General features: G+C 38.8%; 1 pseudogene; it reads right to left on the bottom strand.

Moving 5' to 3' along the window:
* Nucleotides 1–478: 478 nt before the first annotated feature.
* On the bottom strand, nucleotides 479–10,102 carry LOC126945924 (60S ribosomal protein L7-like 1; annotated as a pseudogene).
* Nucleotides 10,103–11,553: the final 1,451 nt, after the last annotated feature.

Raw genomic sequence — 11,553 nt, 5'->3', positions numbered from 1 at the left:
CAAGTGGATATTGGTTTTTGTGCCTTTCTTCCTATGTGTATTTCAAGTCTTTTTCAAAACAAGGCCCCAGGAATCTCCAGATTCAGTTATGTCCCTGGGCTTGGTCGATTGCTGCAGGAGTCTTAGGAAGCCTTATACAAATGCTTGAGCTACTCATTTACCAACATTAAACCCTAGGATAGAAGATGCAACAAAGCAGGACTCCTTCCTCCATGGAGTGTGCTGATTTCAGACGAGGTGGCAGCCACAATGCAGAAAACGCTGGGAATTTTTCCTTGGAACTGGGCCGTGATGAGAGGTGCTTGCTATGAACATAAGCTACTGTCTTTTCTTTGACCCCTCCTTTCCAGTTTTTGAAGATAAAGCAGGAAATAATCTTCTCTGAAGATACTTGATAAAAATTCCCAAAAAACAAAAACACATGCTTCCACCTCATTGATAAAAATTTACTGCAGTTTGGCACCTGGGTCTAGTTCAGCTAGTGGATGAGCTGATTGATGCATTCACCCCGATAGCCAGGTGTGCTCATCTCCTTGAGAAAGCCCACTCTATTTTTGGTAGCATGACAGGCCACTGAGAGGTGGAAAGGGCACAAGAACCATAAGATCTCCTGGAAATGCTTCCCTGGGAAGGCAAATTCATAAATGAGGTCTTCCAAGCAAATGACACCAACCTTCCCCAGGTGCTCCTCAATCACTGTGTTGTCTGTCAGAGGGATGATCTTATTCTTGACCATGGATTGTCCATGTTTCAAAATGAGTTCCCGGACAGACTTCAGATTTGGAAATCCCCAGGTCACATAAGTTTCCACTATATGCATCATTTTTAGGTTCTGGGGGTTGATTTTTACAAACACACCACTAAAAATTTTCTTTAGGTGAAGTCTTGCAATGATCTGCAGCAGTAATCTCATGTCATCAATCCTTTCGATGCGTACAACAAAGGCCAAGGAATATTTATCTGGCAATTCCAAGTCATGAGGTTTCACTTCTAGTTGTCTGAGATGCACCTTGTCACATTTCTGCCACCAGGAATCATGTAGGAATTATTCCAGTGGCTTAAACCTAAGCCCTTTTCCTTTCCTCTGCTCCTACTTTGCCAAAAGTGCCTGCTTTGCCTGGGTGGCTTTGAGGGCTTGATAAGTCTTCCTCTTTTTCAGGAGATTTTCTGGAACCAAAGGGATTTTTCTTTGCCCTTGCTCTGCATCTTTCTAGTGTTGCAGCTACATGCAAAAAGTATTTCTTAAGAGCTGGGCTTCATGAGCTATAAAGAGGCAGTAGAGAATAGTGGCTACAAACATGGTGTTTGAAATTGAGCTGATATGGATGCAAATCCCAACTTGCTTTCTTAATGTTTGTGTAACACTGTGTAAGTCCCACACCTATGAAGTGGGGATACTAATAATGCCTGCAGGATTGAGAAAAATGTAAACAGTGCTAACCAAAGTACCTAGCACTTAGTGAGTTCTCTGTAAGATTTAATAATTGTTATAGTAGCTGCTAGTAAGGCTGTATCTCTACCTTTCCCATGCTCACTTCCTGGTCAGCAGTCTGTCTCATATATGGATTCTTCCACCATCCATGTCCTTTGGAGGCTCATTTGACTGTCCCTTTCCCTAGGCAACTGCCCTTTTTTTCATCTTCACTATTCACACTGGGCTTGGACCCACAGCTCGCCTTGGACTTGCTTCTTTAGATACTCTCAATGGCCACCACCCTCTGCCTAGCTCATGCTGATCTTGCTGGTAAGTGATCTTCGATCTAATTCTAATTTCCCTCTAGAGCTCCACCAAACTTCCCTAACCACATCTCTAACCAAGGCCTTTAACCTGAGGAAGATGAAGGAATATGCATGCACAGAAGCAGAAGGAGGGTCTAGTACAAGTCTTCCCAAAGTGTATTCTGCAGAATGCTAATGCTGCAAGTTCTTATACAAGAAAAGATAGCATTTTTTTCCAGTAAAATAATTTTGGAAAATTTTGCATACTATTTGTTCCTGCAGATTCACAGTGCACCTTAATATTTAGCGACTTGGACAAACAGTGGTACAGAAAATTAACTCTTTTAGCTCAAAGACATTTTTGGAAATACCAGCATAGTTCATGTTCCATTTCCATTGTAATCACTTAGCAGCTACTACAGCAAACATTGGCAGTCCCTACGGCAAACAGAAAAGAGAGCTCTGGAGGGTATGATATTGACAATTAATTGCTCTGCCCAGAAGTGGTACATGTTACTGCCACTAACCACTCATTGTTATCAGTCATCTGGCTCCACAAAACCAAAAAGAAGCCAGGAAATGCCATCTTAGCATCTGTATAGGAGGGGGAGAAATAGAAACATGTGGTGAACAGTATTAATGACTGCTACATTGAACCTCAATATTTATATCTGTAAAATGGGGTATGAAAAATAGCCTTTTATGAAGATTAAGTGAAATACAAAAATAAAATTTTTTATAAAGTGCGAAGTGCTATGCACAGGTAAAGGATAATTACCCAGTTAATTCATGGGATTTCTGCTTTGTGAGATCAGGATCAGAACATGAGCCACAGATGAACTGCAGGGAAGTGTGGGTAGCTGGGATGGTGACAAGCATAACAGGACAAAGAAGGATGGGGACCTAATAAGACAAAGTTATGGATAATGGCCAAACGAATTGCAGTGATAAGAATTGTCTTTAAGAAAAATAAGAAGAAATTTTCTAGACAAAAGTAACCTTCTGTCCACTGTGTCCAAAAGATCACATATTGAAAATGAGTATATCTGAGTTAATCATGTTTTACCATAATTGCTCATTGAATTAAACCACAAAGGAAATCCTGTTTTTATTCAGAAATATGATCTTCATAGACAATTTCTCCTCAGGCAGACTCTAGATGCTGTTTTCATTTACAAAAATATATTAGCTGTCATCTATCCTTCTTTTTTTCCCCCACATAGAAATTATACAACAAAAGCTTTTCAAGAGGGAATACATTTGTACCACCTAATTCTTAACACTTTAGAGCAGATTTCAATAGTCTGGATTCAGGAAATGCTATGGTCCAATTCCATTTGTCATCATTTATTCCTCCCCTAACAAACATGATCTGCATCTACTTGAAAATGACATGTATTTAAGTTGTAATTCATACTAAAAATACTGATCATGCTATATTATAGATGCATTGGAAGCAAGCAAAATAGATTCACTAGAAATTTGGAAAATCCTGCTTGTAATCATGTTCTTTGTATTAACATGTCCACACCAAGTTTTTTGTTTGTTTAATGATGCCTTAAATTTTCTAATTGAAAAGGATACTCCTGACGTTATTGGGCCATTAGGGGGCTATCAGATGCCTACATGTACAGTATCACTGAGTGTAAATCTAGAAGGCCCTTAGCAACACTTATTACCAATCACAGGCCAGGGCCCCAAACAATTGTAAGGACAGTGGGCCGGGGTGGGAATGGGTATAACAAGGTGGGGGAAAAACAAAGATGGAAAGAAGATAAGTAAAGTGTAGCAAGTTCTCACTTAACATTTTCAATAGGTTCTTGGAAACTGACTTCAAGTGAAATGATGTATAACAAAACAAATTTTTAAAAGCAACATTGCAAGAAAATGATGTTGAAGGAAATTATGTTACTTGAAAATCTGCTTTATGTCATTTCACTTAAAGTTAGTTTCCAAGAACTGATCAATGACATTAAGTGAGGACTTACTGTTGTGAGTCTTAGGGAAGACTTAGTGTCGACAGCAGTATAAAACTTCCCAACTCAAGATGTGAAAAGTGACAAACGAGCATTATATATGAAAATCAAAGGAGATCTCATGGGGCAGTTTGTAGATAGTTGTTTCTAAGTACCAAACTCCACAGTAATGCAAGTTGTCTAGTAGCAAGGTTATGGGCACCATGAAGGTTAGTGACCACAAATTTAGCCCCCCAAAAAGTTGGAATGCAATTATGTCTCAGTATAAAGCTCACTAATATCCATAGGAAAATAAAAATGTACAATATCCTATAAGCTAAAAAAAAAAAAGTCACAAAGTCTGGCATCCCATCCAAAATTATCAGACATCCAAGGAAGGAGAAAAATACCCCCTATAATAAAGAAAAACTTCAATCAATTGAAACTGACCCAGAATTAACACAGATGATAAAACTAGTAGGTAAAAATATTAAAAATATATTCCATATGCTCAAGAAGCTAGAGGAAAGACTGAACATAGTAAAGATGGAAAATACAAAAAGATTCAAATTGAAATTCTATAGATGAAAATGATGATGACTAAAATAAAATGTAACCTGGATTTTGGATTAACAGCAGATTAGGCATCGCATGAAAAAAAAAAATAAATTTGTTAGATATATAAATAGGAAGTATCCAAAATGAAACCCAGAGACAAAGGAATTAAAAATAAATAAATAAAATAAGCAGTGTCAGTGAACTGTGGGACAACTTCAAGTGCCCTAATACATGCGTAATTGAAGTCCGCAAAAGAGAAAAGAGAGAGGGAAGAAAAACTATTTGATAAATTAATAGCCAATTAATTTTCAATTTTGATAAAATGTATAAACCCATAGATCAAAGAGGCTATTTATCATCCAGGTGAGAGTAAATTGTGGTTTAAATTGGGGTAGTTAGGACTGGAGTCAGTTAGAAATGGTCAGATTCTACACATAATTTGGAGGGTAAAGTCCATAAGATTTCCTAATGGTTTGGATGTGGAGTGTGAAAGGCTTCACGGATCACTCCAAGACATTTGGCTAGAGAAAATGGAAGACTGAAAAATGACAAATGATTTTCACTGGAAAGGGACCCAGTCAGAATAGGAACCATCGGCTCAGACCTGAGCCAACAATTTCTCAACTTTATTATTTAGAAATCTGTTGTGTTAGTTTTTACTAACAGCCTTTGGTATCCAGAGCAACAATAAATAGTTAAGATTAAAATTACTCATGTTGTCATTCCAGGGTTCTTGAATGGGAATCTCTAGGACCTTTTCATTTAATCAGTTCCTAGCCTACTTTTAGACAGCATAGATTCTCATCAGAGATACAGTTATCTAAGCATCCAAATGTTTTAGTTTGCCCTTTCATATTTATAACTCCTTTCTTAGAAACAGAGAGAACAGAATGTTATGTACATTTCAACTGCCAGCAGCTTACCAGAATGGCAGTGTCCAGGGTTTCTGTTACTTGTCCCCATGGGCTGGGGCAGAATGATTTCCTAGCATTATTTACAGTCCTGGAACATCCTATACTTTCAGGTCTTGCCTGGATGTATCCAGGAACTCATGTGTCCTGTGAGAAAAGCAGGAACTGAGAAATGGCAGGGGTGATTTCTTTTTCAGATGAATTAAGTTCATAAATAGGATCCAGGTATGACAAAGAGTAGAAAAACTAAGAATCAGCATATGTAATCAGCAATATACTTATAAAAGGATAACATGATGGCTATATTTTTATCATTAAAAGAAAGTAAGAAAAACAGTAACACTGATTTTTTTTCACTAATTAAATGAAAAGCAACTTCTAGCAGAAAAAGGCATAAATTTGCTATTTATAAACCTCCCTACTCTATTGGATTCAGAGCCTGTGCTTTGGGAAGTCTTCTGGAAATTCAGTATTAAGCCCCCAGAAGGGTGAGGTTCCAGAGAACTGTTTAGGGCATTCTACTCTATACCTAACATGGATTGAACTGTGGTGAGAGGCCAGCATAGCTGAGTCTCATAAATATGAGCATAAGATATTTTTTGATTGAAGAAATTTCCTGAAGTCCTGTAAGGCACTGTGCCAGAAGCTATACTTGTGTTCAGGAGAGAGATGGGGGAGGGAATAAAGGGAGTTTGAAAGACAGAGAAAAGATTGATCAGAACTCTCACCTTACAGAGACACACACACTTGTGGAGAAGATAGGCATACAACTATATTATAGGACAAACTGATTTGTGCCTGAGGATCCTCATAGGATAAAGTCATGGTCTCCCAGGGTGTTTCAGCTCACTGAACATTTGCTCAGAAGTCTATAAGTCAGCCTTCACATTTTGACTTTTTTGAATGGGCAATGGGCACCAGAGGTCTATCTATGCCTGGACATTTCCACTGCCTGACCTTGTCAGAATTGCCCAAGTTGGCTCTGTGGAGGCCAGTTAACCATGTAACCAAGAAGAGGTTAGTTAGAAAACAGACATGGATCTACCACTTTAAGTGAAGGAAATCATGTGGACTCCCACCAAAACCAAAATGTGGACTGAAGTAAAACTTTTGTTGGGTCTGAAAAAGTTTCATAACCATCCTTGGTGTGTTTCATTTTCATGCTCTGTTTGCATGCTTCACGGCTTTCTAGTTCTACTAAAAGCAGAAGTGCCACAATATTTTAATGACGTTTCTTCTAATGACACTGAAAGACCAGGTGTTAACAGTCAACAACATGTCAGGAAGAGGATGCAGACTTTCCTAAGAGACTGTAGCCTTCCCTTGAGGAGCAGCCATGTGAGTGGACTATGGCCTTCAGTTTGTCTTTCTTTACACTATGCTTTGGATCTATGGGGCAGACCCATCCAGCGTCTATGTGTTCATAAGGACACATTGATTTTCAATTTGTAAATCAGGAAAACTAAAATGTGCAGATGTGGTCTGTTCCTAGCAGAGCCACAGGCAACAACACTGTTAGTCCCTCATTGATTAACAAAATAGGGGAGCTTGCTTTTAAGGGCAGGCCACTAATACTTTACCTGATCTCCTATGGAAGCTGTTGTGTTCGCTCATTAAACAATCACATATTTATCCAAAATTAATTTGAGAATAAGGTTGTTAGGTCAGGAACTACAATTGTTCTGTAAAATCATTGGAATTCTATCCCAGTTGTTAATCATCATTAATCATTAACTTCATCCTCCCACCCTCAGATAGAAAGCTGAGGATATAAGAAAGGATATAAGAAAGTTATTAGCAGGTTATCTCAAAATTGGGAAATTTAACTTTTAGCTTATATTTATCAGCAGTGGGCAGTGGGAACAGAAGTGAGGGATGAAGTTTCCAGAGGAGAAAGAGTTTGGCACATTCAAGGAACCACAAGCATCACACTCTTGCTGGACCACATTGTGGAGGGTGGTGGCGGGGGGGCAGTACTGCTGGACAGAAGCTGAGGCAGAAGATGGACAGCAGCTTAGGCAGAAGATATACACCAGACCCAGATCACAAAGGGCCTCACAGCCCACAAGAGACATAATGGACTTTCCTCAAAAGCAGAGGGAACACTGGCAGGCTTTAAATAGGAGATAGAAGAGTTGTGAGTTGCCCGGTGGTGGGTTTTGTTGTTGTTGTTTTTGCTGTGGTAAGGGGAATGGCTTGAAGGTGGCATGGCTGAAGCCAGGAAGGTCAGGTTGTAACAGTATAGGGCAATTATGATGGAAGCCTAAACAGGCACATTGAGTGTGGGGATGTGTTCATTCACCTAACAGATATCACTTGTCCATCATACACCAGGCACTGTTCTTGATCCTGGGCAACACTGGTACACAAGGGAGAAAGTGTCACTATCTGCATTCTGGTGGGGGAGGAGAGAACTAGATGATTATGCCTTTTTCTATACTTTTTCCCCATGCCTTGGGTTTGAGACTTGTGTGCAATATAACCTTTCCCACTGGGGTGTTAGCAATTTGAGAGTAGGAGCCATACTTCATTTATTTTGACAGCCCCTGATATTAGCTAGAACACTTGCATGAAGTTAGTATGTGCTCAATATGTGTTAGCTGTGAGATTGCACATCATGCTATTATGAGAATTAATGAAATTATCTCCATAATGTGCCAGAAAATAAGTTCATTATAAAAAGCACTATGCAAACCCAAGTCATTTTTGTATTGTTCCTCCATTCTAACCTTACAGAGTTCAACAATTCATATAGAAAAAGGGGAATTTTAATCCTCTATAAATCTTTTTCTGTTAAAAGTGCTCAAAGCAGCCTGTTCTTCCCTCTTTTATTTGCTTGTCGGTATTGTAATTTTACTTTCATTTGTATTTATTTGAGGAACAATTCTTTTCCCCTCAAAGACTTTGAGTTCCTTTGAAACACGGATAATATCTGGTTTTGTTCAACATTTCATTCCCAGCAGCCAACACAGAGCCTAGCACATACTCAATAAATATTTACAAAAAGAATAAATAAACAAATAGATGGATGAAGTGTTGTAGGAATGAGCAATTAATTTCAACTGAAGAAGATGTACAGAAACTTCCTGGGCATTTGAGCTGGGCCTTGAAGAGGAGGAAATTCTTCCAAAGTGTGGTGGTGGTATAGGTGGGAGGAGGGGCGGGGACCTTCTTGGAAGAAAGACAAGCACAGGCATAGGTCCCCAAGGGCAAAACTACACCGGAGGTTCAGGGAACAGTGAGTGGTTTGCTGTGGTTGGCACACAGGATGTGTGCAGGCTGGTGATGGGCAATGAAACTGGAGAAGTAGAGACCAAGTGGTTGGAGGGACATGAAAGAAACAATAGCAACTTTCATTTACAGACAGCATAGTAGGGAGGCTCTCAACATGCATAATCTCTTGTCCTCGCAATACCCTGTAATAATGGTTCTGTAAGTGTAGTCAAGTGCCCAGTAACATCAGCATCACCTGGGAACTTGTTAGAAATGCAGATTCTTAAGTCCATCCCAGACCTAAAGAATCAGAAGCTCTGGGGGTGGGTCTCAGCACTCTATTTTAACAAGCTCTCCAGGTGATTCTAATACATACTAAATCGTGAGAACCACTGCCCTGTAAGGTGAGAATTATTGTCCATATTTTACAGGTATAGAAACTAAACTCAGAGGTGCAGTAACTAGCTTAAGGTCATATAGATAATTTTCAAGTTGTTCGTCTAACCCCAAAACCCCTGAGTTTCTTCCAACATCATACTGCCTTGCTCCTGGCAGGGGATATTTTTCTGAAGACATTGGTGAGTCATGCAACACTTTTAATGAGGGAAACAACTTGATCCCATTTTATTTTTATAAATATCATTGTGGCAATGTAAAGGGAGGACGGGAGGAGAACTTTCAGGAGAGGAAATCAGTTAGGAGGCTGACAATATAGACCAGGCACAAGTTGATGAAAACCAAATGATCACCATTTCATATCTGAGAAAACTGAGGCACAGTATATTTTTGTCGCCCCCTTTATTCTTAAATAGTTGAAGGAAAGTATCTTCTGAAACAAATCAGAAATGGTTATTCTGAATTATGTGTCGTATATCTCCAGTGTTAAAACTTACAAAACCTTTGCTGAGGTGGGGGAGTATTGAAGTTCTTGACAAGAAGAAGAGAGAAACCTGAGTATTCCTGACAACAAGAAGAGAGAATCCTCTGAGGTCAGGCAGGAAACAAATATGTGAATACATCTTGCATCTAGTCTGAGGGTATGGTGCACACAAAGCCTACCTGGTGGACTCAGGTTTTTACCTCACCCGACCTCTAAATGCTGGTGCTCTTCAGTCTGGTACCTGCTTTTCTCATCTCTCTCCTTTTGATTTGAACCTCAAGTGTATTGGGTTTTATTAGTTCTCAAATCATGGCCCTTATAATTGGACTGTACAAGGCCCTTCTCTTGTTTTATTTATGTATCTGTTCCCTCTCATCACCAACTCCCAATTCCATTTCCCTTTGGCCTCATGGATAACCACTCTCATATAATCAGCGTATGTCCTTTTGTTTGTAGCTGTTCTTATGAAACAGAGAGTCATTTCGTATGCGTGTTTTTCTCCAGTTTCACTGAGGTATAATTGCCAAATAAAAAATTATATTTATTTACAGTGTATAACATATTTGGTATATGTATACATTGTGAAATGATTACCACAATCAAGTTGATTAGCATACCCATCATTTCACATAGTTACCTGTACGCATATATTTTAACTTACATAAATGGCATTGCATAATATGTGGCAGGCTTTTTTTTACTGAGCAGTAGTTAGATCCCTTTGGTCCATTACTGAGCATTGCATAGTACTCACGCCACAGCCTGTCCATTCTCTCCTTCAGTTGGAGAGGCACAAATTATCTCCAACTCACCACCACCTTTCGATTGTCAACATTTCCATGAACATCCTTGCTTATGTTCCCCATTTGGCCCATGTGAATATTCCTTTGAGCTACAATCCTTTGTGAATATTCCTTTGAGCTACAATCCCAGGAACTGGATTGTTATGTCACGGAGTGGGTGTTTAATTTGAGTGATTACTACCAGGTTGCCCACTAGAATGGCTGCTCCAGTCTCCACTTGCCAACAACAGTACATGAGGGCTCCTTGATGCTACATCCCTACCGAAACTTGGCATTTTTCACTTTTGTGAGTCTTCTTGTCCACTGGATGATCTCATTCTTGTTTTAATTTATATTTCCTAGATAACTAGTGAGTTTGAGTGTCTCTTCAAAAAAAAAAAAATTAAGCTTTTGGTTTCTGTTTCTTCTCTATCCATATTCTCTTCCCAGGAATTTTAAATTAGCCTACATCTAGGCTGATGACTACCAATGTTATATGTCCAGCCCTGGCCCTTCCCTGAATTTTATGCTTACATGTCAAAATACACTCTTGCATTTCTCATAGAACATGTCAATTAAAACGTATCTAATTTAGAGCTTTTAGGTCCTCAGCACATATACCATCAATATTATACGCCTTGTCTTTCTCATACCAATAAATAGCACCATCATCCACTCAGTTGCATAAGTCAGAAATCTAGGAGTTATCATTGATTACTTTTGGTCTTTTATGCCACCACATCCAAACTATCAGCAAACTTAGATAGCTCTACTTCAAAAGTATATCTTGAATCCATCTACTTTTCTTTATCTTTGCTTTACCCCGCCCCACCCTAGAATATATTATGACATTTCACTGAGTTTATGCATTTCACAATATGACTTTCATCTGTTCATTTAATTATTTATTGCCTGTATCTGCCACTAGATTGTCAGTTCCAAGACAGCAATAACCATGCCTGTTTTCGTTTCCGTTGTGTCCCCAGGACCCTGAACAGTGCCTGGTGTTCATTAAATATTGGCTTAATAAGTGGTTTCTTTCATTTTCACCCTTCTCCGTTGGAAGCTGAGCAGCCAAACACCAATAAAAAGCTAGAGGTTCCCCTGACCACTTTCTCTAAAATGGGAAGATACAGACCACACGTAAGAATTGCTCAATTGAAAGTCTTAACACCTAGGTCATTGTTAAACTCTATTGAGATGAAAATTATTTCTTAATAATTTTTAGCCTTTGCCTAGCATAGCATCTAGCACATAAAAAGAACAATAAATACCACTGGAATTAATACACATGTTTAATATTTTGAGTATGTGGGAAACAGCTTCTGTGTGTGTACATCACTTTGAATATACACATAACTTCCTTTTTCATTGGTGGAATTGTTGCCTATATCACTACTAATGTTCATTTAAAGTATTATGATATAGCTCAAATTATGAAAGTTTATGGAAGACCATGCCCCTGAAGATATCTAGGTTCTGGAATTAGTGGAGAATTGCCAAAAGTTGGACAATAGAAATGGTTATACAAATGA

This window comes from Macaca thibetana, chromosome X (assembly GCF_024542745.1).
Source record: "Macaca thibetana thibetana isolate TM-01 chromosome X, ASM2454274v1, whole genome shotgun sequence".
NCBI lineage: Eukaryota > Metazoa > Chordata > Mammalia > Primates > Cercopithecidae > Macaca > Macaca thibetana.
Note: the sequence above shows the minus strand (reverse complement) of the source record. Positions and strands in the feature narration are given on the sequence as shown.